This window comes from Protopterus annectens, chromosome 16.part0 (assembly GCF_019279795.1).
Source record: "Protopterus annectens isolate FY-2018-M chromosome 16.part0, PAN1.0, whole genome shotgun sequence".
In the NCBI taxonomy this organism is placed as follows: Eukaryota; Metazoa; Chordata; order Ceratodontiformes; family Protopteridae; genus Protopterus; species Protopterus annectens.
This window is the reverse complement of record NC_056750.1, coordinates 293,653,212-293,665,660: the sequence shown is the minus strand read 5'-3', so window position 1 is coordinate 293,665,660 and position 12,449 is coordinate 293,653,212.

Sequence of the window (12,449 nt, the reverse complement as noted above, 5' to 3'; positions counted from 1 at the left end):
AGCAGTCTCAAGTGAACTGCTACTACTACCATGTATTTGGTGAACACACTGGGTACTGTGATGAGACCAAAGGGTAGTGCTCTGAAATGATAATGACTGGCTCCCAGCAAGAAGCACAGTTATCTTTTGGAGCACCTACTCATTTTGATGTGATAGTACACATCCTGAAGATCTACTGAGCAAGTCCAATCGTCCTTTTGCAGTAGTAGCAAAATGGACTGAACCGTGACCACCCAACACCTTGAATACTGAATGAAGTAGTTTAATTTGCTGAGATCCAGAATTAGTCTCAAGTCCCCTGTCTTTTTTGGCACCAAGTATAATCTTGAATAAGTTCCAGATCCACTCTGGCCTGGGGACCTCTTGGATGACTCTTTTTTTCTAGCAGCTTTTTTTATTTTTAATGCCACTGCTTCCTCTGACTGGGTAGAACATTGGGGATTATTTTCATTCGTTAGGAAGAGTTTGGGAAAATGGTATTATATAACCTCAGGATACAATTCTCTACACCCAGGAATCTTTTGATATAGATAGCCAGGCTCTCTTGTGCAGAGACAAGTGACTCCTGACTACCTCCATAGGGTAACAGTTGGGCCGCCTTTCAGGAGTGCTGGTAGGGTCTATCCAAAAGGAGTCTCGGAAGCCCTTGTTCAGCAGTCCACTTTTGCCATGAGGGCAGCATCTTCCATTTGAGGTCCTCCCTCTGCCTCTGGGGGAACTATCTCTACGTGAGTCTTGAAAAGGACCATGGGATATGTGAAACCACATCTTTCTGCCTCCCAATCAATTCATTGAGAAAGGTCTTTGAAAGGTTGAAAAACATATGGCAACTGCAGACAAGGTCTTTCCATCTTGTTCACATCTTGATAGTGTGTCCTTTACCTTGCAGATGAATAAGGAAGAGCCATCAAAGGGTGCTCTGATGAACAAAGACTTAAAGGGCTCTGCAAAATCACATAGTTGCATCCAGGCATGTCTCCTGATGGCTATGTCTGAACCCGCTGCCTGTGCGGTACCTTCCGCTGCATGGGATATCAGCCTCATGGAAGCATTAGAAACAGACTGGAGGTTGGGCAGTTTCAAAGAGATTTTATTTTGGTCCTTAGCAGACATGGATCCAGAAAGAGATTTGGAAAGCTATTTAGTCAAATCTCCTTGTAATCTCGTAAAATGTGCCAAATAATTCAGTGACTTTAGTGCAAATGTCAGTGAAGCGTACACAAGCTTACTCATCTGTCTAAGGCCCTAGACTCCCTGTTAGGTGGATGGATAGAACAGCTCTGTTCTACAAGTTTTTTCTTGGTGGCTGCCACCACAACCATGATATCAAGCAGGACTCCTTTGCTCTAATGCACTTGGTCTTTAGGAGGGGCTAGAATTTTGTTATGTCTTTTAGGTATTGGCTCTACAGTATCTGGCTCCTTACAGGCCTGGCCAGAAACAAGATCTATTAGTTCATCAGCCAGGGGAGTCACCCAAGAAGTAGACGGATCAGGCTCAAAAGCCTCCAGGAACACCAATTCCTCCTGGGAGGGGGTATTGGAGGACCAACCACTTTTTTGTTTCAGTATCTCTAGGATATCTCCAAAGGACACGTCTTCATGTGGAGATCTTGGGGATCCCCTCCCCTTCATCAAAATTGGTGTCCTCCATGAGAGATTCTTGAGGGGGAATCTAGATGTCTCCCATTACACTTTCTCCTCCAAGAGGCTTCCTTGGTGAGATGGTCTAGAGAAATATCAGAAGAGATGAAGATGTCCTGAAGGACCAAATGGAGGCTAGACCAGGCTGACTGTCCCACTGGAATGGATGGATGGGGCTCAGAGCAAAGAACCAGAGGAGGTGAAGTTGTCTGATCCAAGGGGGGCAGAGATGTCCTTTCTCTAAAGAAAAGGCCCTCTCCACAACCTCAAAGGCAAAACTCTTACAGGAAAAAGAAGCTGACAGCAAAGGAGTCGGTAAATCCTGAATTGTTGGCTCCTGCACCCCCCCCCCCCAGCCCTCCACCCGAGGAAAGTGTCAGATCTGAAGGGGCAACAGACAGATCTGAAATATTTGGAGTCAATCCCAACCCCCTGGACTCTGTGTCACTGCTTCAGATCTGAGAGTCCTCCAGCTCCGAAAGGCTCAGGACTGGGCAACTCAGGAAAACCATATAAGTAGAAGAACAAATCATCTATGGATCCAATGAGGACACTGCAAGAGTCTCAGATATGAGTGGTCCAAAACAGTGGGTAAAACTGGAGAAAAGAGAGACCAAAGGAGAAGTGAGCAAAGATTTGCTTCCAGATCCGGAGGAAGTCAGAACTGAGAGTACCTCCATTTGGATCTGAGCTCTGAGGAATTTCCTCATCATCCTCCTATTCAAATTATCTTCGAATAAGCTTGTGGAAGACTTAACAGATGATGTGAAAGATGGAGGTCTGGAATGCTTATGGGGGAATCTCACAAAAAAAGAGTGAAAACAGCCATGAAGAAAAAGTATCCAGCAGAAGCAGAGGAGTTTAGATTGGAAGAGAGCTTGATTTAGAACCAGTCAGAAGTGAAGAAGCCAGATCCAATTTTTTTGCACTTTTTGCATGTTAGCAGTAGGCTACAATGAAGGAGCTAAAAAGGAAGAGCAGTCCAGGGACCTCTTGGGTGACTCATTTTCTTTAGTAACAGATTCTGGCTTCCCCCTGCTACAGAAACAGAAGTAGAAGAGGAAGAAGGAAGGAGGCCCCTCAACACTAACTTATTCCTACAGTTGGTAAGAGCTCTGGAGTTGAATCCAGAGTAGATGACACAATCTGTGTCCAAATGCATGAGTCCAAAACAATAAACACATTCCCTGAAGAGAAGAGTACAAATGATGATACTTTAAAGAGGTACTGACAAAAGGATAGCTAAAGTAGAACCAGAAACAGTTAAGTAGACAGAAAAGAATTTGTAAGGAAGGCAGAAGTATTAAGCTAGTATAAGGCTATATACTACTCCAAAGCTCAAGAGCAACAAGATCCACATATGAAGCTGAATGGCGGTAAATGAGATCTGAGGCATGTAGGGTTTTTGGGGCAAAGGAGAAGCTCGAGAGTTTTTGGATCTGAAGATCTGGTAGAAGCAGCAGAGTTGGATATGAGTATTAGATCTGAACCCCATCAGTTGAGAAATGAATGAAAAGGACATCAGATTTAATACTTCAGAGCCTAAACTTGAATAAGAAATATCTTTTCAGACAAAGGACAACCACAAAGCTGAAATATGCAACAATGTGCAGAGTTCATTGTAAATGGCATCACCCACACTGAACCTCATGCCAATGCCAACATTTTGGCTGGTAATTTCAGCTCAAATTTCTCAACCAACTGCCCCCCCATAATCCAAAGTAAATACCACATACGACAAACTTGTAAAAATGTAAACACTGCAAGAAATTCCAAAAACGCCAAAGCAGTGCAAGTCAAATCGCCCAAAACACGACCTCTTTCCACACAGATGCAGGAAACAATTTTATTAAGCTTTAACAATGTTTTTCGTTGTTTACAAAAAACAACTTCTTCAGATAAAAACCTTTTAAAACACTGGTGTTTAAATTCCCCTCCTTCCTATCACATGTTTAAAAACAGTAATATGAGTGGCTGTCCATTTCTTGCTTAGAAAGCAAACTCCACCTCCCTTCAAATAAAACAAATGGTTCTACTATATTGTAAACATCAAGGAACATTAGTTGCATACATAAGCCTGCCTAATGAATAAATAAAAACATTTCTAAAAAATGTTTACAAAAAAATATTTTATGCATGCAACTAATGTTATTACTGTTTTTAAACATGTGATAGGAAGGAGGGGAATTTAAACCCCAGTGTTTTAAAATGTTTTTATCTGAAAAAGTTGTTTTTTGTAAAACAACGAAAAGCATTGTTAAAGCTTAATAAAATTGTTTCCTGCATCTGTGTGGAAAGAGGTCGTGTTTTGGGCAATTTGACTTGCACTGCTTTGGCATTTTTGGAATTTCTTGCAGTGTTTACATTTTTACAAGTTTGTCTTTTGTGGTGAATGAATGCCGAAGTGACCGCCAGTCTATTGCCCACATCTACTCAACCGGACAATATGGGTAACTTGTCAATATTGATCGAGATGCTCACACAAAAAGTGGATAGTTTATCCCAAAGACTCGACAGGGTGGCTGTGTCACAACAACTTATGCAAAACTCTACCTCAATGGACAGTGTAAGTTCCGTTCTTTTATCTGTCAGGAACATAATGGAGAACTTGGAGCAGCCCACAGGGGGGAGTAGGATGACTATGACAGGAACAAATGGACCAGGGAAGATGTACTAACGGACCGAATAGGGCCAACAACGTTGTACAACTCAGTAATACATCTGTTAATACTGGTAATGGTTCAGGGCAACAACAGAACCACCAGTATGGTCCCTTGGAGCCTATAGGGGTCCCAAACTTTGCATTATGGGTAGGGAGGCCATTTCACTTTGCCCAATCAATTACAAATAATATACAGGAACAACTGAGTGAAGACAGAGTCGATTTTGCAACAAAATTACACCTGTTTGACCAGAAGTTAGTGAAACTAAGGAAAATTCAACTTGAAATAGCATATTTTCAAGAATGTTCACATCTGAAGGTCATACCAAAGGGGCTTAGATCATGGCAATACCCGACGGGGCTTGCCGAAGGGTCTCCCTTTCACCGTGACCTTATTAAATTATTTGACAAGCATGGGTTTGAACTTTTGGAGTTGATGTGTAAACACTACCAAGAGGCAGTGAACGGCTTGTTAAAAGAGACAAGCAAGCTGGACAATGATATTAAAAAAGACATAGACTTTCAGAGATACCATTTTGAATATGAACGGATCTAAAGCAGTATAGACCAGTATGTGTCAAAAATAAATGCAACTAAAATTAAAAAGTTGTATTGTGATATTAAGGATTACAATAATGGAACGGCTTATCCAAAACCACCAGAATCTCAAGGAAATTTCTTAGCGAGCCCATTTGAGACTGTGGGGGAAGAAAGGAGTGAAGAAGAAGCAGAAGATACGAGTTCTACAAGTGCTGGTAGTGGGGGCAACTTGTCGGACTCTGTACGTTGGAGTGAACGCCTAGCCAACAACATGAGAAACAACAAACAACCTCAGACAACTAATAGCTCAAATTTTCAGAACAGAGCTTTGAACCATGCACCTGCAATGGGTTGGAAAGCCCAAGCAAAACCAACAACAGGTGGAACTAAACCTGGACAGTATGGATGTAGAACTAGATACCACACATGAATGTAAGGTAATCTATAATTCTAGTTTGGACTTTAAAATATTCAACTACTCTGAGTTTGTTTTTTCCACTGAGCTAGTGGAGTTATTGGCTAAGGGATTCACTTTTGTACCTTCCACACGAGCTAATTTAGCAAAAACTTTGGTTGAACTAAAAATATTTGTGAGGAAATTGAATTTATGTGCACTAATGGGACAACAAATAAGTGCGAGGGGGGAATATTATATCCCTAGTACTTATCACCTGCCCTTACACCCCACAATAGCACTGTTTGACCAACTTTGTGAACTAGACATACGTTATGTTACAGGAAAATCCTTATTAGGAAATAGAAGGGAAATACAACATTAACAAAGAAGAAAAAGATATGTTGGAATCTTTACAACATTTTCCAATAAGAATTATGGAACCAGACAAGGGGGGTGGCCTAGTGGTGATGACCTACAAAGATTATAATAACAGGATGATGGATATAGTTAACACTGACACTTATGTGGAAGTATCTAAGAATGAATTATGTATTGGATACTCTAGGATTAGGTCTTACATCAATGACATGTTTATAGAAGCTAGAATAGACATTGACCTGTACAATTATCTTACCATGCCAGCACCCAGGGTACCTATCCTGTTTGGAATACCAAAAGTCCATAAAAACTTGTATAACCCACCTATGCGACAATTAGTTGATGCAAGAAACAGCATCACATATGCATGTGCAAAAGCTGTTGATAATATTTTGAAAATATACGTCAAAAGTGAAAGGCAGATTTCTAAAGGTTCATGGTCGTTTTTAGAGGAAATTAATAGGACCACATTTAGTGAGGAATTTAATTTCCTTACTATAGATGTCAAGGACCTTTATTCCTCCATTCCTCACATGGAAGCAATTGAATGGGTGGCCTCTATAATGAGAGAGAAACAAGCACCATGTCATGAGATTAAGTTGGTTGAGGAAATCTTGGACATAATCTTGTCATGCAACTATGTAACATTTAACAACAAGTACTACCTTCAAAAAATAGGTGTGGCCATGGGCTCCCCTTGTGGGGCCAGCGTGGCCAACTTGGTAATGGCGTTTTGGGAGAGGGAGTACATTATGTCTAACTCATACAGCCAAGAGAAAATTCAATTGTACACACGTTTCTTGGATGACTTATTTATTTTGGTTAAGGGGGACATACAAGTTGCACAAGAGATGGTTGAATTTTTCAACTCTACATCAGAATTCCTCAAATTTACATCATGTTTTGCACAAGATAGAATAGCATACTTGGATGTAGATCTAATTAAAGACATGAGCAATGCATGCTTCATAGCAAGAATATTTCATAAGGACACATATTCTAACTCTTTCTTGCAGTACTCTAGCTGTCATCCCTTTACACAAAAGAAATCTGTAATAAAGGGCCAACTAGTTAGAGCTGCGAAGATGGTCACTAAAGACCACAATTTTCAGGAAGAATGTGGCTTTATGAGAGATTTATTCTTGAAAAGAGGCTACCTCGTCACCCTAATTCAGGACTTAATTGAAGAAGTCCAGTTAAAAAGGGAAAGGGGAATTTATTTGCCCATCTTGAACCAACACAGTGGACACATTACGGAACTACCAGTTGTCAGACAAACTATTAGCCCCTACAGCTTTATTATTACATATAGCCTAGATGCTAAAAGTGTGGTTTCCATAGTCCAAAAGAACTGGGACATATTAATGAACGATGGTGTATTGAGAAACAAATTCCAGGAAAAACTTGGGATTGTTTTTAAATGGGGAACAACTTGAAAAAAATACTGGAAAGGAAACCAAATAGGCAGGTAAACATAATGGGTATGTTCAAATGCAACATGTGTAGATATTGTAAATACATGGACACCAGTCAAACATTTGATATTAGTGGCAAGAGATACAAAACAAGGGACAAACTTGACTGTCAAAGCAAGCAGGTAGTATACCTAGCAAAGTGCATATGCTGCCCAGTATTCTATATTGGAAAGACCGACAGATAACTCATGAACGGGTATACGAACATGTGTATGCCATGGGGAGACACAAAGCGGAGAATGCACTTGCAAGACACATCATGGAGTACCCACAACACTAGTTTACATTTTGGGCAATAAATCAAGTTAGGAATGAGGGGAGGTGGGGGCCAGATTAATTGATTTTAGAGAAAAATGAACTTATGTGGCAATTGAGGCTGGACACTTGCCATTACCCAGGGATAAATGAACTAAGTTCCATTATGTGTATTTTAAAACTAAGAAGCTTACGCCGGTAGTAAAAAATGTTTCTTTTTATTTTCATTAATATTTTTTATACTGCTTGGATGCATACAAACACATGCTTTAAAACATATTTTGTACAGATGTATACAAATATACGCTTCACAATACAATATTTTTAAAGAAAATATTTTTTTGTAAACACTTTTTAGAAATGTTTTTATTTATTCATTAGGTAAGCTTATGTATGCAACTAGTGTTCCTTGATGTTTACAATATAGTAGAACTGTTTGTTTTATTTGAAGGGAGGTGGAGTTTGCTTTCTAAGCAAGAAATGGACAGCCACTCATATTACTGTTTTTAAACATGTGATAGGAAGGAGGGGAATTTAAACCCCAGTGTTTTAAAATGTTTTTATCTGAAGAAGTTGTTTTTTATAAACAACGAAAAGCATTGTTAAAGCTTAATAAAATTGTTTCCTGCATCTGTGTAGAAAGAGGTCGTGTTTTGGGCGATTTGACTTGCACTGCTTTGGCGTTTTTGGAATTTCTTGCAGTAAATACCACATACCACAATCCTCCTGCCACCATTACTAGGGCTTAAATGCACTTTCCAAGGCCAAAAACCCTGCATTTATGGACTCCAATAACATCCTGGGATGCTTACTAAATACAAAGAACAAACCAACAACAGTGAGTGGATAGCAAGTTCAGTAACTCCAAAAAATAAAACTGAAAACAACAAAAGCACTGGAACCACTGGAAATAACCATCAATTTAATATGCAAGTTAAATTTTCATCAACAGGCTTCTTCAGGCAAATCACATAAGCCATTAAATGCAAAGAATATATATATATATATATATATATATATATATATGCCATCAAATTATCAATAAATCACATTACCATCTTAATTAATTATACCTGCTCATGTGAAAACCTAAGCATTGGTTTTAAAGTGAAGGCAGCATTTAAACCAGGTGGTACATGTGCTCTCATCCTTAATATTCAATGCATTTCTCCATATCCTGTCAAAAGTTTAATATCCCCATCTCATAAAGGCATAAAAATCACTTTTAAAATCATAAACTTGAAACTGTGAGCATCTCCTTTGTCCAAGATATGCTTATCCAAAGCATTGGTCATAACCTTATGCCTTATATCAGAACAATGATCACTTATATGTTCTTTAAGCTTCCTGTTCATCTTACCAATGTAATAACAATCATGTCACATTTAGCCATGTAAACAATATTTTGGATGTTAGTATTTCCATAGGATTGTAAGAAATAATTAATGCCAGTAACAGGATGCTTAAAGGAATTCTGCTTGTATATAAATTCACAGTAATTACAATCATTGCATCCCTGTTTATTAATTAAACCATTAAAATAACACTTCTGTTGTTCCTTATAGCATATAGCAACAGTTACACATGGCTGTTGAAACTGTATATTCTAATCTTATATCAAAAATTGAATTAAATGAGCACTCTAGGTTGTTCAATGAATCCCTGGAATGATTAGCTACTTTTGAATAATGTTTAATTGAGATGAAATAAGAAACTTAGGAGGGACTTACTTGACTTTGAACAGGAGAATGTTTTTGTTTGGCCGAAAGACAGGCTAGCCACCAATAGATAACATGTCTCATGCAATGGCAAACACGTTTGGATCAGCTGATTGCGTAACACAAGGAGAAGACGACAGTCAACCAGTAGGGCCACCTGTATTACATACTACATCAGCCAAACAAAATGATCAACAGTGTGCAACACTTTTAAATAACTCTAAAGAAATGACATTCAATCCCTCTGTTCTTGTTGATGCACATCACATACGGGCATTAGACCGTGTGGATTTTCCACTGCTTTCACAGCAGCCTCTACCATTGTTGAAACTGACGGCATGAATGAAAAGCCTACAGAGCAATATGAAGGGAACGGCCTCTATGCAACAACCTGTAACCAGAAGTCAGATGAGGAAATGAGACTGGTATTTAATCTTTCAAACATACACATTAAATGAGCAGGAGTTGTTTGTACTTACTAAAGGTTTGACATTTGCTCCCTCTAAATAGGTTTCGTATTGTGGGACATTAGGGCAGATTCAGAAATACCCACATGAAAGTTAGAAATAGCTGCCAATTGAACTTTAAGTGTAGAGGGAGATGAACCTGCATGGAAGAGTTCAGCTAGAAAATCAAGGACTAGTTGGATGGAAGCAGTGAAAGGATCTATGTCCTTTCCTTGAGCCCAATATGTGAAACGTTTCCACTTACTCAAATAAATCTTCCTAGTGGAAGATTTATGGGAAGCTATCAAAATATCTCTAACAGAGTGAGATAATTGAGGAAGCCTGGCTAAGGTTGGAACTGGAGGAACCAAGCAGTGAGGTTCAGAGAGGGGAGGGAGCGATGAAACTGACCCGACTGATGGATCAAAAGATCTGGAACTAGGTCCAGATTCCACGGTCGCCCAAGAGAAACGATGTAGAAAGGGGAACCACACTTGTCGAGGCCAGTAAGGAGCAATGAGGATCAATGAGGCCTTCTGAGCGATAGCTTTCTGAATTACTTGAGAGATCAGTGGGAAGGGAGGAAATGCATACAGAAGTCCCCGGGCCAAACTTGGACTAGAGCGCCCCTGCTGGGTTGGCCGGGTAAAGGGAATAGAGTGAAATATTCTGTGCACTTGCTGTTTTGGGGAGTAGCAAAAAGATCGCAGCAAGGCTGACCCCACTTGAGAAAAATTTCTCTCACTACAGAGTCTTTCAGAGACCACTCGTGAGGCATGAGAATAGCTCTGCTCAACTTGTCCGCACTTTGGTTGGACTTCCCCCGCAGGTGCCTTGCTATCAGAAAGCGGTGACAAGAAGTCGCCCATTGCGACAGTCTGAGTGCTTCTCGATAGAGGGGTATGATCTGGTTCCGCCTTGTTTGTTGATGTACCACACTACAGACATATTGTCTGTCTGGATTGCAATTCTTCCCAAGGGAAGAGAGTCTTGAAGCCCTTGCAACGCTAAAAGCACTGCTCTCATCTCCAGAACATTTATCTGTCAGGAACATAATGGAGAACTTGGAGCAGCCCACAGGGGAGTAGGATGACTATGACAGGAACAAATGGACCAGGAAGATGTACTATAGCGGACCCGAATAGGGCCAACAACGTTGTACAACTCAGTAATACATCTGTTAATACCTGGTAATGGTTCAGGGCAACAACAGAACCTACCAGTATGGTCCCCTTGGAGCCTATAGGGGTCCCAAACTTTGCATTATGGGTAGGGAGGCCATTTCACTTTGCCCAATCAATAACAAATAATATACAGGATCAACTGAGTGAAGACAGAGTCGATTTTGCAACAAAATTACACCTGTTTGACTAGAAGTTAGTGAAACTAAGGAAAATTCAACTTGAAATAGCGTATTTTCAAGAATGTTTACATCTGAAGGTCATACCAAAGGGGCTTAGATCACGGCAATACCCGACGGGCTTGCCGAAGGGTCTCCCTTTCACCGTGACCTTATTAAATTATTTGACAAGCATGGGTTTGAACTTTTGGAGTTGATGTGTAAACACTACCAAGAGGCAGTGAACGGCTTGTTAAAAGAGACAAGCAAGTTGGACAATGATATTAAAAAAGACATAGACTTTCAGAGATACCATTTTGAATATGAACGGATCTAAAGCAGTATAGACCAGTATGTGTCAAAAATAAATGCAACTAAAATTAAAAAGTTGTATTGTGATATTAAGGATTACAATAATGGAACGGCTTATCCAAAACCACCAGAATCTCAAGGAAATTTCTTAGCGAGCCCATTTGAGACTGTGGGGGAAGAAAGGAGTGAAGAAGAAGCAGAAGATACGAGTTCTACAAGTGCTGGTAGTGGGGGCAACTTGTCGGACTCTGTACGTTGGAGTGAACGCCTAGCCAACAACATGAGAAACAACAAACAACCTCAGACAACTAATAGCTCAAATTTTCAGAACAGAGCTTTGAACCATGCACCTGCAATGGGTTGGAAAGCCCGGCGCAAAACCAACAACAGGTGGAACTAAACCTGGACAGTATGGATGTAGAACTAGATACCACACATGAATGTAAGGTAATCTATAATTCTAGTTTGGACTTTAAAATATTCAACTACTCTGAGTTTGTTTTTTCCACTGAGCTAGTGGAGTTATTGGCTAAGGGATTCACTTTTGTACCTTGCACACGAGCTAATTTAGCAAAAACTTTGGTTGAACTAAAAATATTTGTGAGGAAATTGAATTTATGTGCACTAATGGGACAACAAATAAGTGCGAGGGGGGAATATTATATCCCTAGTACTTATCACCTGCCCTTACACCCCACAATAGCACTGTTTGACCAACTTTGTGAACTAGACATACGTTATGTTACAGGAAAATCCTTATTAGGAAATAGAAGGGAAATACAACATTAACAAAGAAGAAAAAGATATGTTGGAATCTTTACAACATTTTCCAATAAGAATTATGGAACCAGACAAGGGGGTGGCCTAGTGGTGATGACCTACAAAGATTATAATAACAGGATGATGGATATAGTTAACACTGACACTTATGTGGAAGTATCTAAGAATGAATTATGTATTGGATACTCTAGGATTAGGTCTTACATCAATGACATGTTTATAGAAGCTAGAATAGACATTGACCTGTACAATTATCTTACCATGCCAGCACCCAGGGTACCTATCCTGTTTGGAATACCAAAAGTCCATAAAAACTTGTATAACCCACCTATGCGACAATTAGTTGATGCAAGAAACAGCATCACATATGCATGTGCAAAAGCTGTTGATAATATTTTGAAAATATACGTCAAAAGTGAAAGGCAGATTTCTAAAGGTTCATGGTCATTTTTAGAGGAAATTAATAGGACCACATTTAGTGAGGACTTTAATTTCCTTACTATA